Here is a 21,412-nt window from a genome sequence, read left to right on the forward strand (position 1 = left end):
ATCAATCGGCTCTTTCTACCAGTCAGCTAAGTTTTCTCCCTATCTGGGCTCTCCTCCAGTTTTAATCTTCACAAAAACAGACTGAAAGATGGAGGACTGGGTGTCGAGGGAGCCTGGAAAAAAGTACCCAGAAAGGCTGTGATAATCTCTGGATATACTTACACATATCTTCTTCAGCACTGAGGTTTGTCCTGTTTTTTGTTTTTTGTCTGTTTGGTTGGTTTTTTGTTTTGTTTTGTTTGCTTGTTTGTTTGTTTGTTTGTTTAGGATACAGGAAAGGGTTCAACTTAACACTCGAACACAGGTAGAAAAATATCCTTCTTACCTAATGTTTCTGACAGTATGCTCAAATAATCATGCTGATGGACCATTGATACTGAGAAGTAGAAGTGGTTAATGTGATGCTCCCTCCAAGTCATCCTGCATTTTATGATACTACACAGGCGTCCATGTTTCTGTCCGGTGGGAGTAGACAGGCTGATTCATCGAACACTGAATTTACTGCTGAGTCCACTGGAGAAGCAGAGGCAACTCACTAAAGAAACAGGATGATGCAATTTTCCCTTCAGAACAGTCAGAACAAAATGCAGAGAAGAAATTATTTATTACAGGGCTCTCCTGGATCTTATCTTCTCTAAGAAAAGAATCTAGGGATGAGACACAATCAGTTTAAGGTGACGTTTACCTAGTAAAGGAAAGAAAGCACTTCAAAGAAGGACTAGAGTGGCCTTCCCCGAAGGGGAGCCACAGCCCAGCTGGTTCTACATTGTGGATTTTAAAGAAGTTTTTATGAATATTTATGAGGTGAATGGTATATCATGGGATAAGATGGCCTTCTTCCTTGATGGACCAGAGTTCCCTTTTGGAGTATTTCTTCCAAATGTTTCTCTAGAAAAGTTCACAGAAGAGGGATGAGGCAAACCATCATCTAAATGACATAATAATGGAGCCAAGGTATTTTGAGGATACAGACTCTGTGAGTACACGTTTGAGAATGTGTCTTGGTGTCTCAGGGCAGGACGCTCTATCTGCAACTTGAGAGACATTTAATCCCAGAGTCATCCTGACATCAGGAGACACAACTACTAAGATGCAGTCATTAAGACAGTTCTTTTGGTTATCTCATACCTAACTCCTTTTTGAGACTGTCATATTGTATCTCTGAGTTTAAGAAACACCGTTTAAAAGAATAGTCACCATGTTTCATTGTATACAGGTATGAGAGGCTTAACAATAAAGTAAAAATAATATGAAAATAGCAAATAAAAAGTTAATCATTTAAGCCAGGCAGGGTAGCATATGACTGCAGTTTCAGAATAGTAGAGGTACAGGCAGGAGGATCATGAGTTCAAGGCCAGCTGGAACTGCAAACAGAAACCTAGTCTCAAAACACAACTCATTGGAAAATGATTTGCCTTTTTTTTCTTTGATTGACTCACAACAGTGGAAGTGGAATGGTATTGAAATATTTCCAAACATACCAAACTCTTCTTTCCCTTACCCTTTCCTTTAGAACAGTAGCCACTGTCTCTCACACTGCAGAGGCTTGAGTGACCATCAGTCAGCCACAAGCTTCCGGTTGGTTTTTATATGGTTTCTGTCTTTCCCTTTCCAATCCATGGGCAAAACAAGTCCACTCTTATTTCCCTTCACATTTCTGGTGGCTTTTGTGCCTCAGTTTTAGCCTTTATTGAGAGGGAGTGGGTACTTACATGAGACACATTTGCCACCAGCCTTTACCACCCTACATTCTTGTATCACTCCTCTTTTAACAAGTTGTTTTCTGTACATTCGAGATTCCTAAGGGAACTATAAAACTGGGTGATTTGTGGACTATTTCTCCCCAACAGGGATGCTGACAAAATCTATAATGCATTTTACCACTCCTGAAATTCTCACCTGGCAGTCAATTTTGATCCAATAGGGAGGCAGCTTTAAATGTTGCAACTCAAAAGGTACTTAGGGTGGGCATGGGGTAATCCTGCCAAGTTGTGTGTACAAGACCGCAGCTGTTGAAATAGAACAAGAATGGATTTCTCAAGACTTAGATTCTAGGTCTAATCACATGGGTTGGTCTTTGACCATTCACAGAGCAGAGGAACAAAGTAGACAGGACACCCAGAAGGCAGCCTCCCTGCTGCACTCTGCCTAGGACACTCAACGCTAGGTTCACATCTCTTCTGCTCGACTAGATGTCTTTGCGAAATGAGATGAATACTTCACAGTCAGTATCACCTCCGAGTAAACAGAGTGCACATGAAACACTTCAAATACCCACTGGCACCATTGGGGATACTGGGAATGTTTCCTTACTATTGCCACAGTTTCCCTTTGTAAATGTAAATGTTTGAAGTGTCTGGAAATCAGTCAACAACCAAGACATGCTATCTGTTATCTAATGCAGCTATACCATCTCTAATAAGAGCCTTCATTGTAGTTCTCCCCATTTCACAGATAAGGAAGGTGAAGGTAGGAGAGAAAGAAAGATTATCCCTTAGCCTGTGCCAACAGTGAAAGTTGGACTGAGACTAAAACACAAAGCTGACATAAAAATGAAGAAAGGGAATGCAGAAGGAGAAGACAGAAGGAGAAAGGAGAGAGAGACGTGAGAAGAGGGATGCCCTTACTTTATATTATACCCCTCTGCCTCAGCTCCCTATATAACTTGACTTCTTGAACTCTCTAATTTCCAATTTTAACAGCTACATGGTAAGGAAATTTTCTTCCTTTCCACCAGATTTATGAGAAGATTGCACGGGCCAAGGTCAACAAGAATGTTTTATAAACAATAAAGAGTTGGATAAACAAAAGGAAGATTAGTGTTGCAAGTATTTCCAATTTTTACAGATCGTAAAATATCTGCCACGGTTAGTTCAGATGTCATCTCTCTCTTTAGCACCTCAGATGTAGCACTTATTTAATACAGCTACTGAACTCCACACAGACAGTAGCCAGCATTGAGTGGGCAGAGAGGACAAGAGTCAGTCACTGCTTTGATGACATTCATGAGCCTATGCAGGACAGAGATTCGATGGTGAATAAACACATAGTGAAAGACAGAACAGAGAAGGGCACCCACACTGCTTGGATAACTTACTTTTCCCCTGGGGGGTGGGAGTGGGATGGGGGTGTCTGTGTCAGCAAAACTCCTGAAAGGAAGAGGGGCTTCCACTGGTCCTGAAAGATGAGTAGGACGTTGTGTTTCCTTCTCTCCTATCAGCTAACCCCAATGGCTGCCCGGTCATTAGCTCTTAGGGGTTGCTGAGCATCAGCCCTGGTAATCTCAAGATTGGATGTATATGTCAAGAGGGTCACTAAGGTGCTGTCCAAATGCCTGATTTCTCAACATTTACATCATCCAGTGTGTATTTTTCACACACACACACACCCCCACTGGAGTCTAAGACTACGTCCTCAGCTCATGCAGCCTGCCCCACCCCCAGCATCTTCAACATGATCATCGTTAGAATAACGTCTGAGGTTTGCATTCCTATGTCTGTGGTTGCTGTGACCCGAGTACACGTTTCTGCCTACCTATGCCCACCACAGAAAGCTTGACATTTAAGCACCACTGCACTGGTTGCAGGGAGATGGCAGAGATATAAAAGAGAGCCGTCACTGGGATGGGTTCTGATGGGAAAGAAAATAACCTTGAAAACTTTAGCTTTCATGATTGTGTGTGTGTGTGTGTGTGTGTGTGTGTGTGTGTGTGTGTGTGTGTGTGTGTGTTTAGTTGTTTTGCTTCTAAAACCAAGGGCTCTCAAAGCATGTCTTACACCTTTCTGCCCGAAACTGCCAATTGTCAGTTGCTAGAAATACTGTTTTATCTTCAGCACAGTGGCTGCACCTGAATCTACGGCTGTTTTAACCAATATTTGCAGCTCCACTCTTACTTACCCGCTTCTCCTGTAGTGGCCCAGCAGCAGGACTTTTCTGTCCTTCTGGGTCTGCCTCCTGCCACTGCCACCAAATGTAGTTTTAACTAAATCTCTATCATTCTATTTATCAATAAAACTTGGGAGTCAGAGGCTGGGGTGAAAACTTGCTAGCTCAGAGAGGTTGAGGAGTAACTAGCTGGCCTTCCCTCTTTGTCAGCGTCTCAGCAAAAGTATCCTTCTGCTCCACCAAACCAAAAGAGACCACCATACTCAAAGTCCCCCCACTACTTCCTGTGTGTGTGTCTCTTTCTAGCCATCTTCCAGACACCCTCTGACTCTCTATGATCATGTTCTGTCAACTAGTTGCTAGCTCCGCCTCCTGACCCAAGGTTGATTTTGTTTAATTAACGCAAACACAGACTAAGGGTTCACAGTGTTATCATATATCCCACAACACAGAGACCTCTGGACCAATACACCACCAGTACTAACCAAGTGAACAGATCATTTTGTCAGACATACAAGATGATTGACCCCATAGTAGTGGAGAGGATCCCAGCAGGCTTTCCAGGCCTCTTCCCGCCATGCCAGGGAGCCCTTCCTCTCTCCACATGCAAACTGGTGTCAAACCCTAAGTTTATGTGGAGCAAATATCATAATATAAAGTTGAAAACTGTTGTTTTTATACACACACATAAGTAATTATACATATATGAAGGCAAAGCCCTTTTAAGGTCAACTTGGAGTCTGTATTGCTATGATAAAGTTAAACCAGCATCAGCTAATTGCACTATTAATTTCAACTTACCAGAACACCTCCTGGGAGAATTATATACTTGGAGATTTCCAAAGCTTCTTAGGAAGACCATCATTGCACTTGTCAGGTGTCCCTGAATGGTCACTACTGCCACCTTCAGAAGAGACAGGCTGTTTGCTGGAGAGCTGTGATTTACTGAGTATGTGTGGACATTTTTATAGATAAGAGTCCCATACAACTGAGAAAACGCTGGGTACTACCAAGAGCAGTCAAGCCTTCCAGAGCTAAATTTTCTTTCTTAATACAGGTTTCCTAGTCTATTCAGTGTCACTAATAAAAGATTACCATGCACTCAGCAATTGATTAAAAAAAAAAAGAAACTTACAACTAACAGAATGTGACGCTGGCATATGGAAGAGCCTTTAGACCGTATCATCACATGGCAGAGAGCAAGAGAAAATGAGAGAGAGCATTCCCAGTGCAAGGAGGGCAAACACAACTGTTTAACAAGCCCATCAGCACAACAATGAACCCAGTCCCGCTACAACATGGTGCCCGAAGGGCCCACATCCTCGTCAGAGCCCCTCCTCTCAACACGGTTGCACTGGGAATCGAGTTCCCCACACACGGACTTTGGAGGATGCATTCAAATGACAGCAACACGGGCAAAGCTTCCACTGGTTCCCAAATAATTACCTTCCACTCATTGCCAGCTGATCTCTCATCATCAAATAAAAACCTTGCACCCAATTCCAGCTAATCTCTCTTCTGGGCATACGGGTATTGTCAGTAGAGGAGGACTAAATGACAACAGCCCATTGGCTCAGTGTGGGGGCAAAACCTCCCATTTAGTTCACTAAGCAGATCTTTAAATCTGTTAGGAGTCAAGAGTACTATCCAGGGTGTTAGGTTTTCTAGGTTCTAGTGAGGGGCTGCACATAATCCATTGTTGTATTGAGTTTGTTTCCCTTAAAATTATAGCTCAGAATGGTCTGCATAGGAGAAGTTGGATATGAAGACTCTTTGGAAATGGTGAGTACACACTCATTGAGTGGATTGCTGTGCAGATAGTGTGTATGTTTCCCCTTTGTTATGCTGATCTCAGGCCTCTCACAGGTTTGCTGTTTCCCATGCAGCCCCTCTAGGAGGGAGGGTTTCAGGTGATGTTCTGGGATTGAATTCTCCCTCCCCATCACCCAGAGCTTAAGCCTGTTCATTCAATGACACTTCACAATACCTTGGATAATTGCTTGTCTGAATTCAATAAACACTTCATGCATTAATAGGATTTTACCAGCAGTTGAGCCCCATCATGAAATTTGATTTCTTCTCTTGCCCTCCCTCAGCCCCTTTGTAAACAGCCCCTGAAATGCTTGTCGGAGCACTCTGCTTGCATGGGCTCCAATTATAGCATCAGCATACCCAAGCCCTTGCACTCTCTCTCCAACAGGTGTAGAATTGTGTGGTGTTGTACAATATCACCGGGGGAATTTCCCTGCATATTTATGCAAATTCCATGTGCCCTAACCACTGTGTTCGGTGCAAAGTCTATACACGAAAAGATCCAAAGGATTGCCAATCTAGGCTTTGTCTCTAGAAGCAGTAAACTCAGTATGTTGTAGCTGTTTTCTAAATTTCCATATCAAAAGGCCCAACATAAACATACCATCATTATCGACTTCTCCCCATCCCCAGCCTCAAACCAAGTAAAGCAATGTACAGCTTTAAGGAAGCAAGTCAGGGGGTCATTAGATACGCCAAGTGTTGGACCTGTGAGGTCAATTTTGCCAAGTCCACTAGGCTAGTTGGTGGTACTCTTCTGACTCTAGACACTGAACTTACGAGCTGTGTGAGGTCTCACACAAACACGGCCTTAGTCTTAAGTTTCACCCCAATTCATGACTCATCACCTCAAGTGCACGAAAGAGTGATAGCATCTGCTGCAGTGCTGAGTAATTTCTCCCCGTGATTCAGCCCCCAAGTGGTCATAAATGTGTCTCCAGCATCAAGAATCACTTAAGTGTTGTTGCACCACATTGTCTGGTGTGAATACAATACTTGTTTTATTTGAAACTAACGGCAACTGTAATCTGAGCGGTAGGGCACTTTCCCATGTTATCAAGAGTTCATCTGCAGAAGTTATACCCTGGTTCTGTAACAGTCCCCACTGGGGACCACAGTACTATAAAACCAGTTGTGGAGAGGAGAATCCTGCCGTTCAACCGGAAACTGCAATTGTTTGGTTAGACTTGAATCCTACTAAATTCTTTCCCTCTATCTTTGACAAGCACTTTACAAAGCTGATATAGTTCAGTAGGAAAAAAATGAAAAGGCATATCTGGAGATGTGTGTTCTGGTCAGAAGAGCCAGCAATAAGCATTGTGAACTTGGCCAATCCATCATTTACTTCTTTCTGATCCTCTTTCTTGTTTGTAAGATAATCAGCTGTGCTTCACAGGAGAGAAAACACCATTGGTAAGTTAGGAGCCAGTTGTGTCTTTTCAGATATCAAGATAGTCTCAAGTCACTGGAAACAGTATAAGAAGGCATCCGAAGACTGCGGTCTCTCAAAGATGGCAGCATAGGGACCCACTTTGGCTCCACACTCAGTAGCTGTGTGGACACAGAGAAGCCGTTTACTTTAGTATCTGTGATATGGGGCCAAGCAGTACTTGAGGATTAAGTGAGATAGTTTATTGAGTGTGTGGAGCCCTTGGATAAGTTCTACAACATTCTATAGAACCTACAGGAATCCTAAAAGCTCTACTGAACGTAGGCCTACTCTGTGGGGTAACCCTGCTGATACATCTACTTCAAGCAATGGCACAGTCCCAAACAGCTATGCTTCTCAATGGGACATTAGCAGTCACTGAAGTATATTAGGAAAAGTACTGTATTTGTATTTCTTTTAACCAAGAGATGTTAAGTGGGACTGGAGAGTTGGCTCAGTAGTTAAAGAGTAAGTATTATTCTTCCAGAGGACCTGAGTTTGATTCCCAGCACCTGTGTCAGGCAGCTGACAACTACCTGTAACTCCAGCTCCAGGGGATCTGACACCTCTGCCTTCAATGGGTGGGAGCGGGCTCGTACGCATGTGCACACACACAGACACAGACACAGACACATGAACACACACAAACACACACAGACACTCACAGGCATAGACACACATGGACGGATGGACACACACACACACACACACACACACACACACACACACACACACACATTCAGACACAAACAGACTTCCCCTTATACTGCCATGATCCCAATTCTCCTGAGGAAATTTTTAGCACACCTGCCCACTGTATGTCCCCCAAACTTCATGCCTTTCTCCAGAAATGTCTTTCTTTGGTCCTCCATGCACTCTTGATATCCCATGAAGCTTAGCTCCCACCTTCTCCCAGAGCCACCTCTTTCTCTATCCAGCCAAAGATGCCTTGGTTTCTCCTTTGCCACCCTATGCCAGCCCTCAAGGAATTTGCAGTCTATGGCATATCATGGTTACTTACAAAAGTTACACCATCTTATCTTCTCTGTATACATTCACTGGTCTCATTACTCCCTTAATTCACTGAACTCCCATCTTCCCCAGGACATTTGCCCTAGCTGCTCTCTACCTACAGACATCCTCCAGATGTCACACAATCGGTCCCCTCCTTTCTTCTAACCTTTATTCAAACAACACCTTTCTAAGAAGATCCGCTTGACAAACCTACCTATAATTGTAACTCCTACCATTTTCTTTTTAAAAAAATTTTTAGCGTTTATTTGCTACACAAAGTGATGGGTTTCATAATGAGATTTTTGTTCTTATATATTATATATTTTGACCATATTCATTGCCCATTAACCTCTCATGTCCCTTCTCCTTCTTTCCTCCCCTTACTCTTCCCAAATAGCCCTCCTTTTATTTTCATGATATATGTACATTTATCATATATATGAGAGAAAAATATATTTATCTTTCTAAATATGATTTCTATTTCTATCCATTTTCTATGTTTTCTTCTAGAAGTTCCAGAATTTCATGTCATATGCTAAAATCTTTGACACATTTTAAACTGATTTTTGTACATGGTGAAAGGTAGGAATCTGCTTCCATTCCTCTATGTGTGGATATCCAGTTTTCCCAGCATCCTTTGCAGAACAGACTGCCTTTTCTCCAGTACATGTTTTGACACGTCTGTCAAAACTAACGTTGACTGTAGCCACCTACTAGGTTTATCTCAACTCTAGCATTTTCAGTGTAGTTACTTTGTTTTACTTCTCAGTAGCATTTACCATGTTCAAACATGATGTCTACCTACTTATTATAATCAATTTAATGATCTGTCTTCCCAAATGGGTATTTAAGCCCCAGAAAGGATCTTATATTTTTCATTAACTAGAATATCTCAGCTTTCTAAAATAAGTAGCATACACTATGGGCAACTACATTACCATTGTTAAACCAGTGAACAAATACTTACTAAACAGAGAGTGGGCATTCTGCAGGAGCCCTGAGAATAAACCACCCACAATAGACTTGGTGTCTACTCTCTTGCAGCTTTCTATGAAAGCTCTGAAGGGGGCAGATTAACACACAGTGTGCCAAGAACCTGGAAAACGGTAATGAGATGCAATGTTGGAGCATACCTCACTACTGAGGAATTCTCAGGGGACGGCACTCAATAGCCAAGGAAAAACTGAAATCATTCTTCAAAGAGATGTAAAGGGGACAGAAATAACTCACCCATCCCCTCAAAAAAAACCCAGAATTTCCTTTTACTCCACTATTTCATAGCATGAAATACAGTCCTACAATGTGCAGAATATACACAGATCCACAAGCCCATGGAGTCTTTTAACAGGACAATTTAGCTTAGGTGAAGCATAGAACTTTCCATGCGGATACTTGATTTGGGGAGAGAGGACTATTCAGCACAGGAATGCATGGCAGAGCTCGGTGATAATTTGAGTAGTGTTGAACAGGGAGTACGCAGCTGGGAGATTCACCAGCCAAGCCAGCGCATCCCATCATCTCTCCGTCAGCTCAGGAGCAGAATGAGTGGTTGCTGCTGGTTGATACATTTCACAGAGTACTTACCTACACGTCTCCGATATCTAATGAGACATGTAATTTATTATTGGAAGTGTAAGCTGCATACTACTTTCCATAAATTAAAAGCATTATTTTATCACAAAGCTTTGGAAAGTATGAAGCCCACTCTCAGATATTTACAGGAGACACGGGGAAGTAGGCACTGCCAGCTGTCACAAACACCAACAGACGAACTACATTACTTAGTGAATGCACTAACTAAAGTTTTACACAATCCAAACCTTAGCAGAGGTCATCAGTCTTGCTACAATGGTGGTATAAGTTCTGGACATCGCAGGAAAGGCAGGAAAATGGTATCTCCCTTCAAAATTGCTCCCAGAAAATGCACCACCCCTGAAGAGACCATCTGAAGAGTTTCCTTAGTTACATTCAGCCTTGAAATTCAGAGGTGGTGCATTGCTTCTACGTGAGACAACACATATAATGCTTTATGGCCAAGAGCAAAGGAGTTCTTCACTCTTATCTTCCCTCCATCATTTCTGTCATAAAAAGCAACTTGTATTTTGAAGAGGTTAATATTGATAGTCTATGTCTTACTATCCCAATTCATAAAACAAGCATATGATTATGTATGTATTTGAATGTGTTGTGTGGGCATGTGCATGTGCATGTATACATGCTGGGAGGACTGTGATGTCAGAAAAGCTAAGCAAACATTCTACAATGCTAAGGAAGTATCACTGGGCATTAAAATTGCAAGTGACATGTTTCCTGCTTTGATCTCTTTCACAATTTGCTATAACCAATTACTTTTCTACCCAGAATCACATATAGAAAGACACCAACAGAGTAGTGCTGCTGCAAAGACAGATGCAGGGGTTGGAGGATGGCTGCAATGAATAAGCTATGATTCTCGGCAGTGTGCATCAACATCCCCAGGTATTAAAAGAACATGCAGACGTGGTCACAGAGCCAGCGTCGGTGATTCGAGAGGGATCAGAGAGTGAAGGCATGGATCCAGAAGCCTGCAAATTTACAAATGTTGTCCAGATTTTCAAAAGAGGGGAACTGGTGAATGTCAAAGATGGGATCCCAACGCACATGTCATCAATCCTTCTGTGAATTCAAGAATAGATTATTAAACAGATGGCTCTGAGTTCTTCACAGAGGAAGTACTGGGCTCACTAGGAACACATCATGCCAAACTAAACTCATTTCTTTTTGGTTGGACTGGGAGGTTTCAAAGGAGAGAGGGGTTGTTATTTCAATGAGGCACAAGATAATCTTCACTGACATCTGCTAAACCCTAGCACTTTTCTCATGGGTGGAATCAGGCCAAGGAGAGACATCAACAGACACACCCTCCAGGATGGAAGAGGCCCTTGGGAAATTGAACATATGGCTGAGATGCAAGGAAAGGGAGAGATAAGTCATAGCGCAGATCCCTCTGTGAGAATGCCTACTGAGAAGCTCACTGCCTGAATGTCACCTGTAAGTGAGAGCTCCTCTGGCCAGCCTGACCCCTCACTATATCTCTGTCATACTGTTTTCCTTCACCTTGCTTCTCTCTCTCTGAAAGTATCCTACTGATGTATTAATTTTCTTGTAATCAGCCTCCCACCACCCACTGGAATGTTGGTCATGCAAGGACAATATCTATTATGCTCAACATTGAATTCCCAAGGCCCAGGCACATAAGAGTCAATCAGTATTTGCTAAGGGAATAAAATCTGCTGAACTACACATTCTGCTCCCCACTAAGGTTCACAAAACTCTTTTATTTCCAGGTGTTATTATCATTCTTCCTCATCAATAAACACCAAAGCCTCAACATGACCTCCCTTCTCCTCAGTCTCTCTAATGCAAGAAAAGGTACCTAGGCAAGTTCCCAACCATCTATCTAAACCTTCTCTTACCTGATAAGCAATGACCACCTGTTCATAAGCAATGGGAGACAAGCAAACGACATAGTAGTCATAATTAACCAGGTCTCTGGCCTCAAATTGTCATATGGAGTGCCTCACCCTAGTGATATGGATTGGTTAAATGTGAGCATGGGCCAGTGTAGAATACCCTTTCACTGTATCTACAGCAAAGCATGTCTCTTCCTGGAAAAGAGCCAATTACCAGTGAACAAAGGTTTTTCTCCACAGAGACCAAGGCAGCAATACAAGGGAGGAGACATGTCCCCAATTAGCCTAGATCTCTACTGTGTCAGTGATGATCAACCTTCATTGCCAACTTGACTGTATCTAAAAGACATTCCACTGGGCATGTCTGTGATGGATTTCTGGAGAAGATTTTTATCTCTAGGAAGAAAGATCTATCCTCATTGATGGAAGCACTAGCCCATGGGCTGGGGTCCCAGCAAGCTAAGCACCACCCCTCTTTGATTCCTGACACTAGACATACTGTGACCAACTCCCTCTCCAGCTGGCTTCTATGACTTGATGGCATGGACTTTATCCCTCAAACTAGATCCTTTCCTTGTTAAATGGTTTCTTGTCAAATATTTGTTCACAAAAATGAGAAAAGTAACCAATACAGTTGACCCACTGGTTCAAGTTTTCTAGGGTTTAAGCTCAACCTACATAATACAGCCATTACTTTGTCTTTACAGGGCTTTAGACCAGAAGAGAAGAAAGCTGGTCCCAGTTGTTAGGAATGGCTTCTCAAGCCGGGCTGCCTGGCTTCAGATCACAGCTTACTGCTCGCTGTCTGTTATTTGGGGCCAACTGGTTAATTTCTCTGTGTCTAAGTTGGTACAACTTTAAAATGAGTATATGTATCAGCTACATAATAGGAATTTTTCAAAGATTATATGAATTAATAATGAAACCTCTTAGAACCATATATATGTACATACATATAAAGATTTGCTAGAAAGTCTAATAGTTCAGCATATCTTTATAAAGTCCTTAGCATGTGTGAAACTCCTGCATCTTTATTAACCACTGAGTTCAGTCTTAAGTTGCAGACCCCACATTAATAGAAGAACAAAGATAGGCAGATATCATAAAACACTAGAAAAAGATGTAGATTTCCAAGTCCATTTTGATGTATTCTGCTTGTACGATTCTGGTCACAGCATTATCACTGTCCAAGATTATACTTAATCCTTTCTTAAACTAGAAAAAAATAGACTATCAGTAATTGTTAAGTTTTATCATGGTAATATTATAGTTTTAGTAAACCATACACATAACGGATATGTTACAAGGAAAAGTACTATTATATAGAAACAAGGTTTTCTCATGGGACACCAGCACTTACAAAATAAACCAATCACCAACAAAGGTGAAAACATGAAGTATATTAAATGCACAAAAGATGGAGTATTTCTTTCATGTATATATGTGTGTGTGTATGTGTACATTACACATATAGTGTATATATACATATATGTAATGTATATATAATTATATATTAATATGCACATATTAATATATATACAAATATATGGCTACCCCACTTGTTCTTCTGGCTCTGCAGCTCATTGGCTGTGTGGCAGTGTGAAAGTCCTCTGGGCTTCAGTTTCCTTGTCTGTGAAGTACAATGGAAGTTCTCTTAATGTCACTTCTGATTTTCATCTCCTGGACAGACTACAGATCAGGATCTGTGAGGATATGAGTTTTGTGCTGACAAAGCATTAAGCAGAAAATATTAATCTTATTTAGTTAACAATCAATGTATCAGCATATAATCACTTAGCTGTAGCAAGTACACCTAAAAGATTCTCTTCGCCAAATATAGAGATACTGAGTAATTACTAAACAAGAAAAATTTTATTCACTTCAGCCTCCTTTGAAAGCAATCAAGAAATCTTTTTAAGTGCTGTAAGTGGACTTCACAAGATCATTTGTCAATTTTATAGCACCAAACTATTATTGATGAACAATTTATTCATTCTCTAAATATTTTGAGTGCCTACAATTTGAATGAGACTGAAATGACTAAAAACATCCGAGTCCTAAACACTCATATTCCAACAGAGGAAAACCTCAACTGTTCAATGGAGAAATAATCAAGACTACTACCAATTAACAGTAGGAATGGTAAGTGGGCAATATTTTCTAAAAGATAATTTCTAGAACGAGATTGCTGTCTTCAAGAGAGTTGGTCAGGGAAATTGTTTTTAAGCCAGTAACATTATACTAAACAAGACTCTCCATGTTGGAAAGAAATGGGGCACACGTGTAAAAGAGGAAGAGAGTTCATTCAGTTCCTAAGGCAGGAACAAGCTGGGAGTGTCACTTAAAGATGGTGTAAAGTGATGAGACACTATGAATACGAGGTGGTAAGATTTCCGATAGAGACACCAGAAAGCACAGTTAAAAAACAAGCAGACAAACCCTTTTCACTCCATAGAATGCAATGGAGCTATTTGCTATTTGTCTAAGAGCCATGAAGAATTCAGACTAACAGCATGAACTCCCTCCCTCTGTAGTAACATACCTAGGATTCCTACTAACTACCTCTATGGCGCTTTTTGGTTCAATAAATTATCAACAAGCTCCACTCACTTTCTGGTAATGTATAGTATTTTGGATTAACCCAGATCTACCATTTATTCAATAAAAAGTCATGCCTAATACAAGTGAGGACTTTTTGACCTGAAAAATGTTCTAGCTATCCATGGGCTTATAGCTAACTAACCTGAAAGTGTTCAAATGTCTTCTGTGTATACCCAAAGGTGTAGGTTAAGTTTTTCTGCCTGGCCCACAGTCAGGACAAATCTCTATCACCTGCCAGTCCCACAGCCCCTCAGACCCAACCAAGTAAACACAGAGACTTGTATTGGTTACAAACTGTATGGCCGTGGCAGGCTTCTTGCTAACTGTTCTTACAGCTTAAATTAATCCATTTCTATTAATCTATACCTTGCCACATGGCTCGTGGCTTACCGGCATCTTCACATGCTGTTTCTCATCGTGGTGGCTGGCAGTGTCTCTCTGACTCAGCCTTCCACTTCCCAGCTTTATTCTCCTCCTTGTCCCGCCTACACTTCCTGCCTAGCCAATGGCCAATCAGTGTTTTATTTATTGACTAATTAGCAACACATTTGCCATACAGAACATCCCACAGCACTTCCCCCATTTTTTTTTCAAAAAGGAAGGTTTTAACCTTAACAAAGTAAAATTACATATAATTTGGGAATTTGGGCGTAGCTTCTCTTACTACTTCCTGCTGGAGGGGGGCGCTGTATCTTATGGGGAAACAAAGAAAATTTTAGGATTATGGAATAGTCCATGAGGCTGTATCGTCTGAGCCAGTTGCCTTGAAACCATTCTGGATGTTGGATCATCTGGGCCATGGTGTCATTGGAGACCTTTCAGGGGGTCTTGGCTGGTCAAACCTGATGTATCTTAACCTGGAACAAATCCATAGCCTCTGGCTTTCTGTGGAAACAAAAGAGACTCTTTTCCAAAGCAATATATCCTTATATCCAAATTTTGAAGTCAAGGTATCTTTAAAATATATATATTGGTTTAACTCAACAGCTTTTACAATCAAATGTTTTTCGGCAGTTAAAAATCCCAAAGAAAACACAATCCAGATTCTCTGTGTAATATCCATTTTTACGTGGCTTATTTTTTATACTACCTTTACTGTCTCTTTAAAGACTTTATTTTTTAAAACTATGTATTTGTTTCTATAACTCTATATATCACCTTTTTTGTCTCTTTCAAGCCTACGTATCTTTTACACACATTGTAAACTATTACATCTGAATCTGTCTTATTGTGAATCTATTGCCTTAAACTGCAGCAGCTGTGGCTGCTGGATCCACCCACCTCAGCTTCCCAACATGGCCATGGTTTACCGCCAGCTCTGGGAGCTATCGGGGGTCTATGCTTTTAGCCAAGCAGCGTGTAGCCCAGAAACCTCCCCTTTTGCTCTGCACCAGCAAAGGCTAAATCCACCATGCAGCTCAAAGTGCCACTTGCAAAGGCCTCATTCCCGCCATAGGCAGGTCGAGCACGCACGCTAGGAACCCACCAGTAGCTCAAACCAGCAGCTGCTGCTCATTTGAGAGAGACAATTAGGAACTGTTTTTAGCTCCGTTTTAGAATCTTTCTTCAGGTTTTAGGTGGAAACTCTTGCCACCACGTTGGACGCCATTTGTAGGTTAAGTTTTTCTGCCTGGCCCACAGTCAGGACAAATCTCTATCACCTGCCAGTCCCACAGCCCCTCAGACCCAACCAAGTAAACACAGAGACTTGTATTGGTTACAAACTGTATGGCCGTGGCAGGCTTCTTGCTAACTGTTCTTACAGCTTAAATTAATCCATTTCTATTAATCTATACCTTGCCACATGGCTCGTGGCTTACCGGCATCTTCACATGCTGTTTCTCATCGTGGTGGCTGGCAGTGTCTCTCTGACTCAGCCTTCCACTTCCCAGCTTTATTCTCCTCCTTGTCCTGCCTACACTTCCTGCCTAGCCAATGGCCAATCAGTGTTTTATTTATTGACTAATTAGCAACACATTTGCCATACAGAACATCCCACAGCACAAAGGTGATCACAGACAGCCAGGAGGCCAATAAATGAAAGTTACAGGAAGGCAGATTTCACTTTGAAACAAGGAAAGGCTCTCTATGAGCTAAAAGTCTTACTAGAGCAGGGATCAAAAGCCTTTCAAGGGAGAGTCTTGTGTTATCATGTGAGCATGTTCCTGACAAGGAGTAACTTAAAGGAGAAGAAACGTTGTTTTGGATCATAATTTCATGACAGAGTGATGGTGGATCTAGTAAATTCCACGATAGTAGGAGGTGGCTAGCTGTCCCACCCCTGCAGCTCTGTATTTGCCATCTAGACCCTTATTCAAAAGGTTCCACAACCTTCCATAGCAAGGCCGCTAGCCTGCTCAAACACGTGAACCCATTCTGGCATGTTTTACATTCAAACAGTAACAGGTCTAGAATAGATGTACTATAGTATTCACAGGCTGTGTCTTCTCTGTGGTAACCATGAACTCTGCCTCTGTAGGAGAAAGACAGCCTTAGTCAACATAGAAACCAATGTGCATAGCTTTACTCCATCAAAACTCACATAGCTTGTCCATTCCTAGAACAGGCCAGACAGAGCAAAACGGCAGTTTACAAATGCCATCTCACCCCCATTCAGGCTTTATTTGGCTTTGGCTGCACTTTAAAACAGAGAGGATTTTACTAACAGTTCAGACGCCTGGCTTTCCTTGAGTAACCCAGGACCTACATTCCTAGATGTCAGCAAATGTCAACAATTGTCTAGAGTTGAATAATGGCTGCCCACTTTGGAGGGAGCAGAGACTCTGCAGGCCACCAAACTCCCCACCACAGACTTGCTTCCTGTCTGACTCTGGATTTCATACCAGGTACCACTTAGCAGGCTAGCCCATTTTCCTCCTTGTGGTAGGAAGTTATTCTTCTAAACCTGCATCTATATCAAATGGAGGAAAATAAAAGACAGATTGAAAAGGCCACATTTCAAGAAAAATGAGAGAAGGCATCTGGGTTTAATATGCATATAAAGGATGCTGTGTTGAAAGAGTCAATGTTTCTGTTTTTCAATTTGTATTTAAATTTAAAATATTTACATATTTATATCATGTTACACCCTTATACTACAATTTGGCAACAATAAAAATAGTTTGAATCCACTTCTACCTTTGATTTTTCTATTACAGGCTAGTTTTATCCAGCTATGGTACCTAGCCATCTCCCACAAGCATAGTCTAACAGGATACACTCCCCTGACTGAAAGCTGGAGAATGCTCGCTTTAAACACACACTGCATCCTTAGACAAGGGAAGGACAAGCCGGGATTCCCTCACCATCTACTAGAGGACAAACTCCTGCAGAATTGTGTGACAGACCTCCTGGGTAGTTGCATCTCCTGACTTCTCCTTTTCTGGCTACAAAACAAAACAAATCACATCTTCTTCCCTTCACCTTTTAAGAGGGATCACAAGCCACACAGCTTAAGACTCCAAAGAGTTCCCTTGCTACTTGTTTAAAATGAATTGCCTTATGATTCATTGCATGGCATTTTAAACTGTTATTTGGTTGTTATTAGAGAAATAACACAACATTACAGCGAACTTAAAAGCAATGTCAAATTCTCTTAATTTTTAGTCTGAAGCAATGCTCAGTTTTCATGTTTCCAGTTATCATCTCAGAGAAGCACCTGAACCTGCAATTACGTTCATCTGGTTTGAGTTCATAAATCTTTTTGGTTACTGGTAGTGTGATCAGCATTCTACTTAGAAGGATATTCTTTATGTTAAAGAGCATATGTACAGCTTTATATGTGTGCTCAGACTTTCCTCATACTCTTCTTGGTGTTCTTTTATTCTCTTTTAGGGATGGGTTATTTCTATAAGAAACAGAAACAGACAGGCTAAAGAATGTAGCTAGAGTTTTTCTCTCCGGGTCCCGCCAAGTCCCGGCAGTCCCGTAACCCACTTATAAAATAAACATACAGACGCTTATATTATTTAAACTGCTTGGCCATTAGCTCAGGCCTACCATTGTCTAGCTCTTACTCTTATACTCAGCCCATTTCTGTTAATCTATATGTCACCACGTGTTCCGTGGCTTTACCTGTTGCCTCTACATGATGCTCTCTGGACGGCAGGCTGACGTCTCCTCCTCTCCGCCTTCCTGTTCTCTCAATTTTCCTCTCTGCTAGTCCCACCTATACTTCCTGCCTGGCTATTGGCCACTCAGCGTTTTATTTATACAGAGCAATATCCACAGCACTTCCCCTTTTTTTTTAAAAAAAAAGGGGTTTTAACTTTAACATAGTAAAATTACAGATAACAAAACAATTATCAAGCAAGAATTACAGTTACAATATCTAGTCTATTTTAATATCTAGTCTATTTGTATTTGGCAAAATTAAAGGAGATATCCTATCTATCCTATATTTGTGAGTCTAAGGTTTCATATCTAACTTATCTTTTATCATAACTAAGAAAAATTGTAACTATCTAGCTTCAACTACATCAAAGACCTCAGAAGGATATAATATTACCTGAGAAATGGAAGAAGGATGCAATCAACTTTCAGGAGTCTTGCAGGGAAGACAGAGACAGCTGGCAGCCTGGACAGTCACCTAATGTTCCTTTGTAAAGTTGGGGCATCTGTCTTCAGCCCACAGGCCTGGGGTCCCTTAGTTATTTTTTTTTCTGTGTCTTGTAGAATGTCTGGCAGTTTCCTCTGCGAAGCAGGAACCTGAAGGACCATTTTGTCAAGCAAAGTTTAGTGGTCACCTTCCTATGGGTCCTGCATGTCCAGTTGATCAAGCAGTCCAGGCAAGGACAGTTTCTTGCCCAAATGGCTATTTTTGCCAAGAAGAAGATAAACTCCATATATAGTGTCTTCAATGCCCATCTTTCTCTCTGAAGTAAATCAGTGCTGCCAGGAGCAGACATGTCTCACTGTCCAGAAAGTCTAAATTTTTTAAAACATTGTAAATGCCATATTCTGTAGGTCTTTGAAGTGTTTGAAGATTACCTATCTATCTGAAATATATCTATGTATACCTAGAAAACTAACATGGTTACGAGTCTGACTATCATAGAAGACTAATGATTAATCTGTATTTCTTTTTTTTTTTTTTTTTTTAAGATTTATTTATTTATTATGTATACAGTGTTTGCCTGCATGTATGCCTGCAGGCCAGAAGAGGGCACCAGATCTCATTATAGATGGTTGTGAACCACCATGTGGTTGCTGGGAATTGAACTCAAGACCTTTGGAAGAGCAGCCAGTGCCCTTAACCGCTGAGCCATCTCTCCAGCCCTAATCTGTATTTCTTAACTATCCATTACAATCTAAATAAGTTACATAAATATAATACCTCAAACGAGAATAGAAATATACATACTGTATAACAAAATTAAGTTTAAACTTGTATCAATAAACTAAAATTCATACAATGTAAAACATTTTTAAACAAATTGCTCTTTAAAAGTAGGTTCAACAATCCACCCTTTTATCCTATCATATCTATATCCTATATATCTATATCATATCCCCTTTTTTTCTTTAGAAAGAGATTGCATTTATAATCAACCTGATTTAAATAAAAATATTGGTTTTTCTCTGTCCCACACCAGAGGGCTCTTCTGATATGGGATACAAGAATCTCTTAACTTTTTTTTTTTTTTTTTAGCAATATGCCTGGGTTTAGAGAAGGAGTGAGCCAATTCCATCTCCAAAGCCAGCTTGGTATATTTGGGAATTTGGGCGTAGCTTCTCTTACTACTTCCTGCTGGAGGGGGTCTCTGTATCTTATGGGGACACAAAGAAAATTTTAGGATTATGGAGTAGTCTGTAAGGGTGTATTGTGTGAGCCAGTTGCCTTGAAACCATTCTGGATGTTGGATCATCTGGGCCAGGGTGTCATCAGAGACCTTTCAGGGAGTCTTGACTGGTCAAACCTGATGTATCTTAATCTGGAACAAATCCATAGCCTCTTGCTTTCTGTAGAAACAAAAGCAGAGCCTCCTTTTCAAAGCAACATATCTTTAGATCCAAATTTTGAAGTCAAGGTATCCTTAAAATATACATAGTGGTTTAACTCAACAGCTTTTATGATCAAATGTTTATATTCCTTCTCAGGTCTTTGATGGGATTGAAGACTACCAGTTATAGTTACAACTTAGTATATATATATATATATATATATATATATATATATATATATATATATATATATATATATATATATAATCTTAGATAAAACATTAGGTATTAGATTCAGGTTCTTTAGGATAGGACACCTTTTGGAATGATCTTTGTAACATGCCATTTACCTATTCTTTAGACTTCTCTGGATTTTAGTATGTGTTTCTTGCTTGATATTGTTCGCATTGATTGTAGTTCCATCTTATCTAGGTCATTATCCCTCATTACTCCTGGACAATATTTGATAACCATTCCTTTGTATATAGTCTTGTATTAGGTTAGAACTTTCTTATTTAGACAAAAGGGGGAGATGTAGTGGGTAGCCATTCCAGCTTTGATCTGGAAGTTCCAACTCCCATTGAGGCTTCGGTAACTGTCACGCCTACAAGGCAGGGCCAAGAGAGGACCCCTGAAGACCCGAGATCCAGATGGGCTGGCTCTCTTAGTTCCTGGACCCTGGACGCTGGAGGTAGACCGAGCAGAGTTCTCCAGAGAACACTGCCGGACTGCACCACGCCTTTCCCAGACTCTGTAAACTATCCATTCCCTTGTAAGTTACCCCACAAAATAAACCTCCCTTTTAACTACGTGGAGTGGCCTTAATAATTTCACCAATAAAATAATAAAGCTGATAAGACACTGGCCAAAAGAACACGTTGGGGCCTGGAGAGATGGTTCAGGAGCTAAGAGCTTGCTGCTCTTCTAGAGGACCTAGGTTCAGTTCCCAGCACCTATGTCTGGAAACTCACAACTACCTGTAACTCTAGCTTCAGGAAGCTGACACTCTCTTCTGGCCTCTGCGGGCACCTGCACTCACATGCATATAATCACACTCACACACACACACAACCCCCCCCCCACACACACACACAAATAAAATAAATATAATTCCTAAACGGGATGTACAATCTCTCCATGAGTCAGTCAAATAGGGAAAGAAGCACACATTACCTAAAGGCTCCTAAAGACATATTTGCCTTTAGAAATACCAGGCATTACCACTGGCCCTGTCACTACCATCTGCTTTGTACCTGAACTGTTATTTTTTTTCTCC

The sequence above is a fragment of the Peromyscus californicus genome, unplaced genomic scaffold, assembly GCF_007827085.1.
Source record: "Peromyscus californicus insignis strain IS unplaced genomic scaffold, ASM782708v3 Scaffold_4__1_contigs__length_199733344, whole genome shotgun sequence".
Taxonomy (NCBI): domain Eukaryota; kingdom Metazoa; phylum Chordata; class Mammalia; order Rodentia; family Cricetidae; genus Peromyscus; species Peromyscus californicus.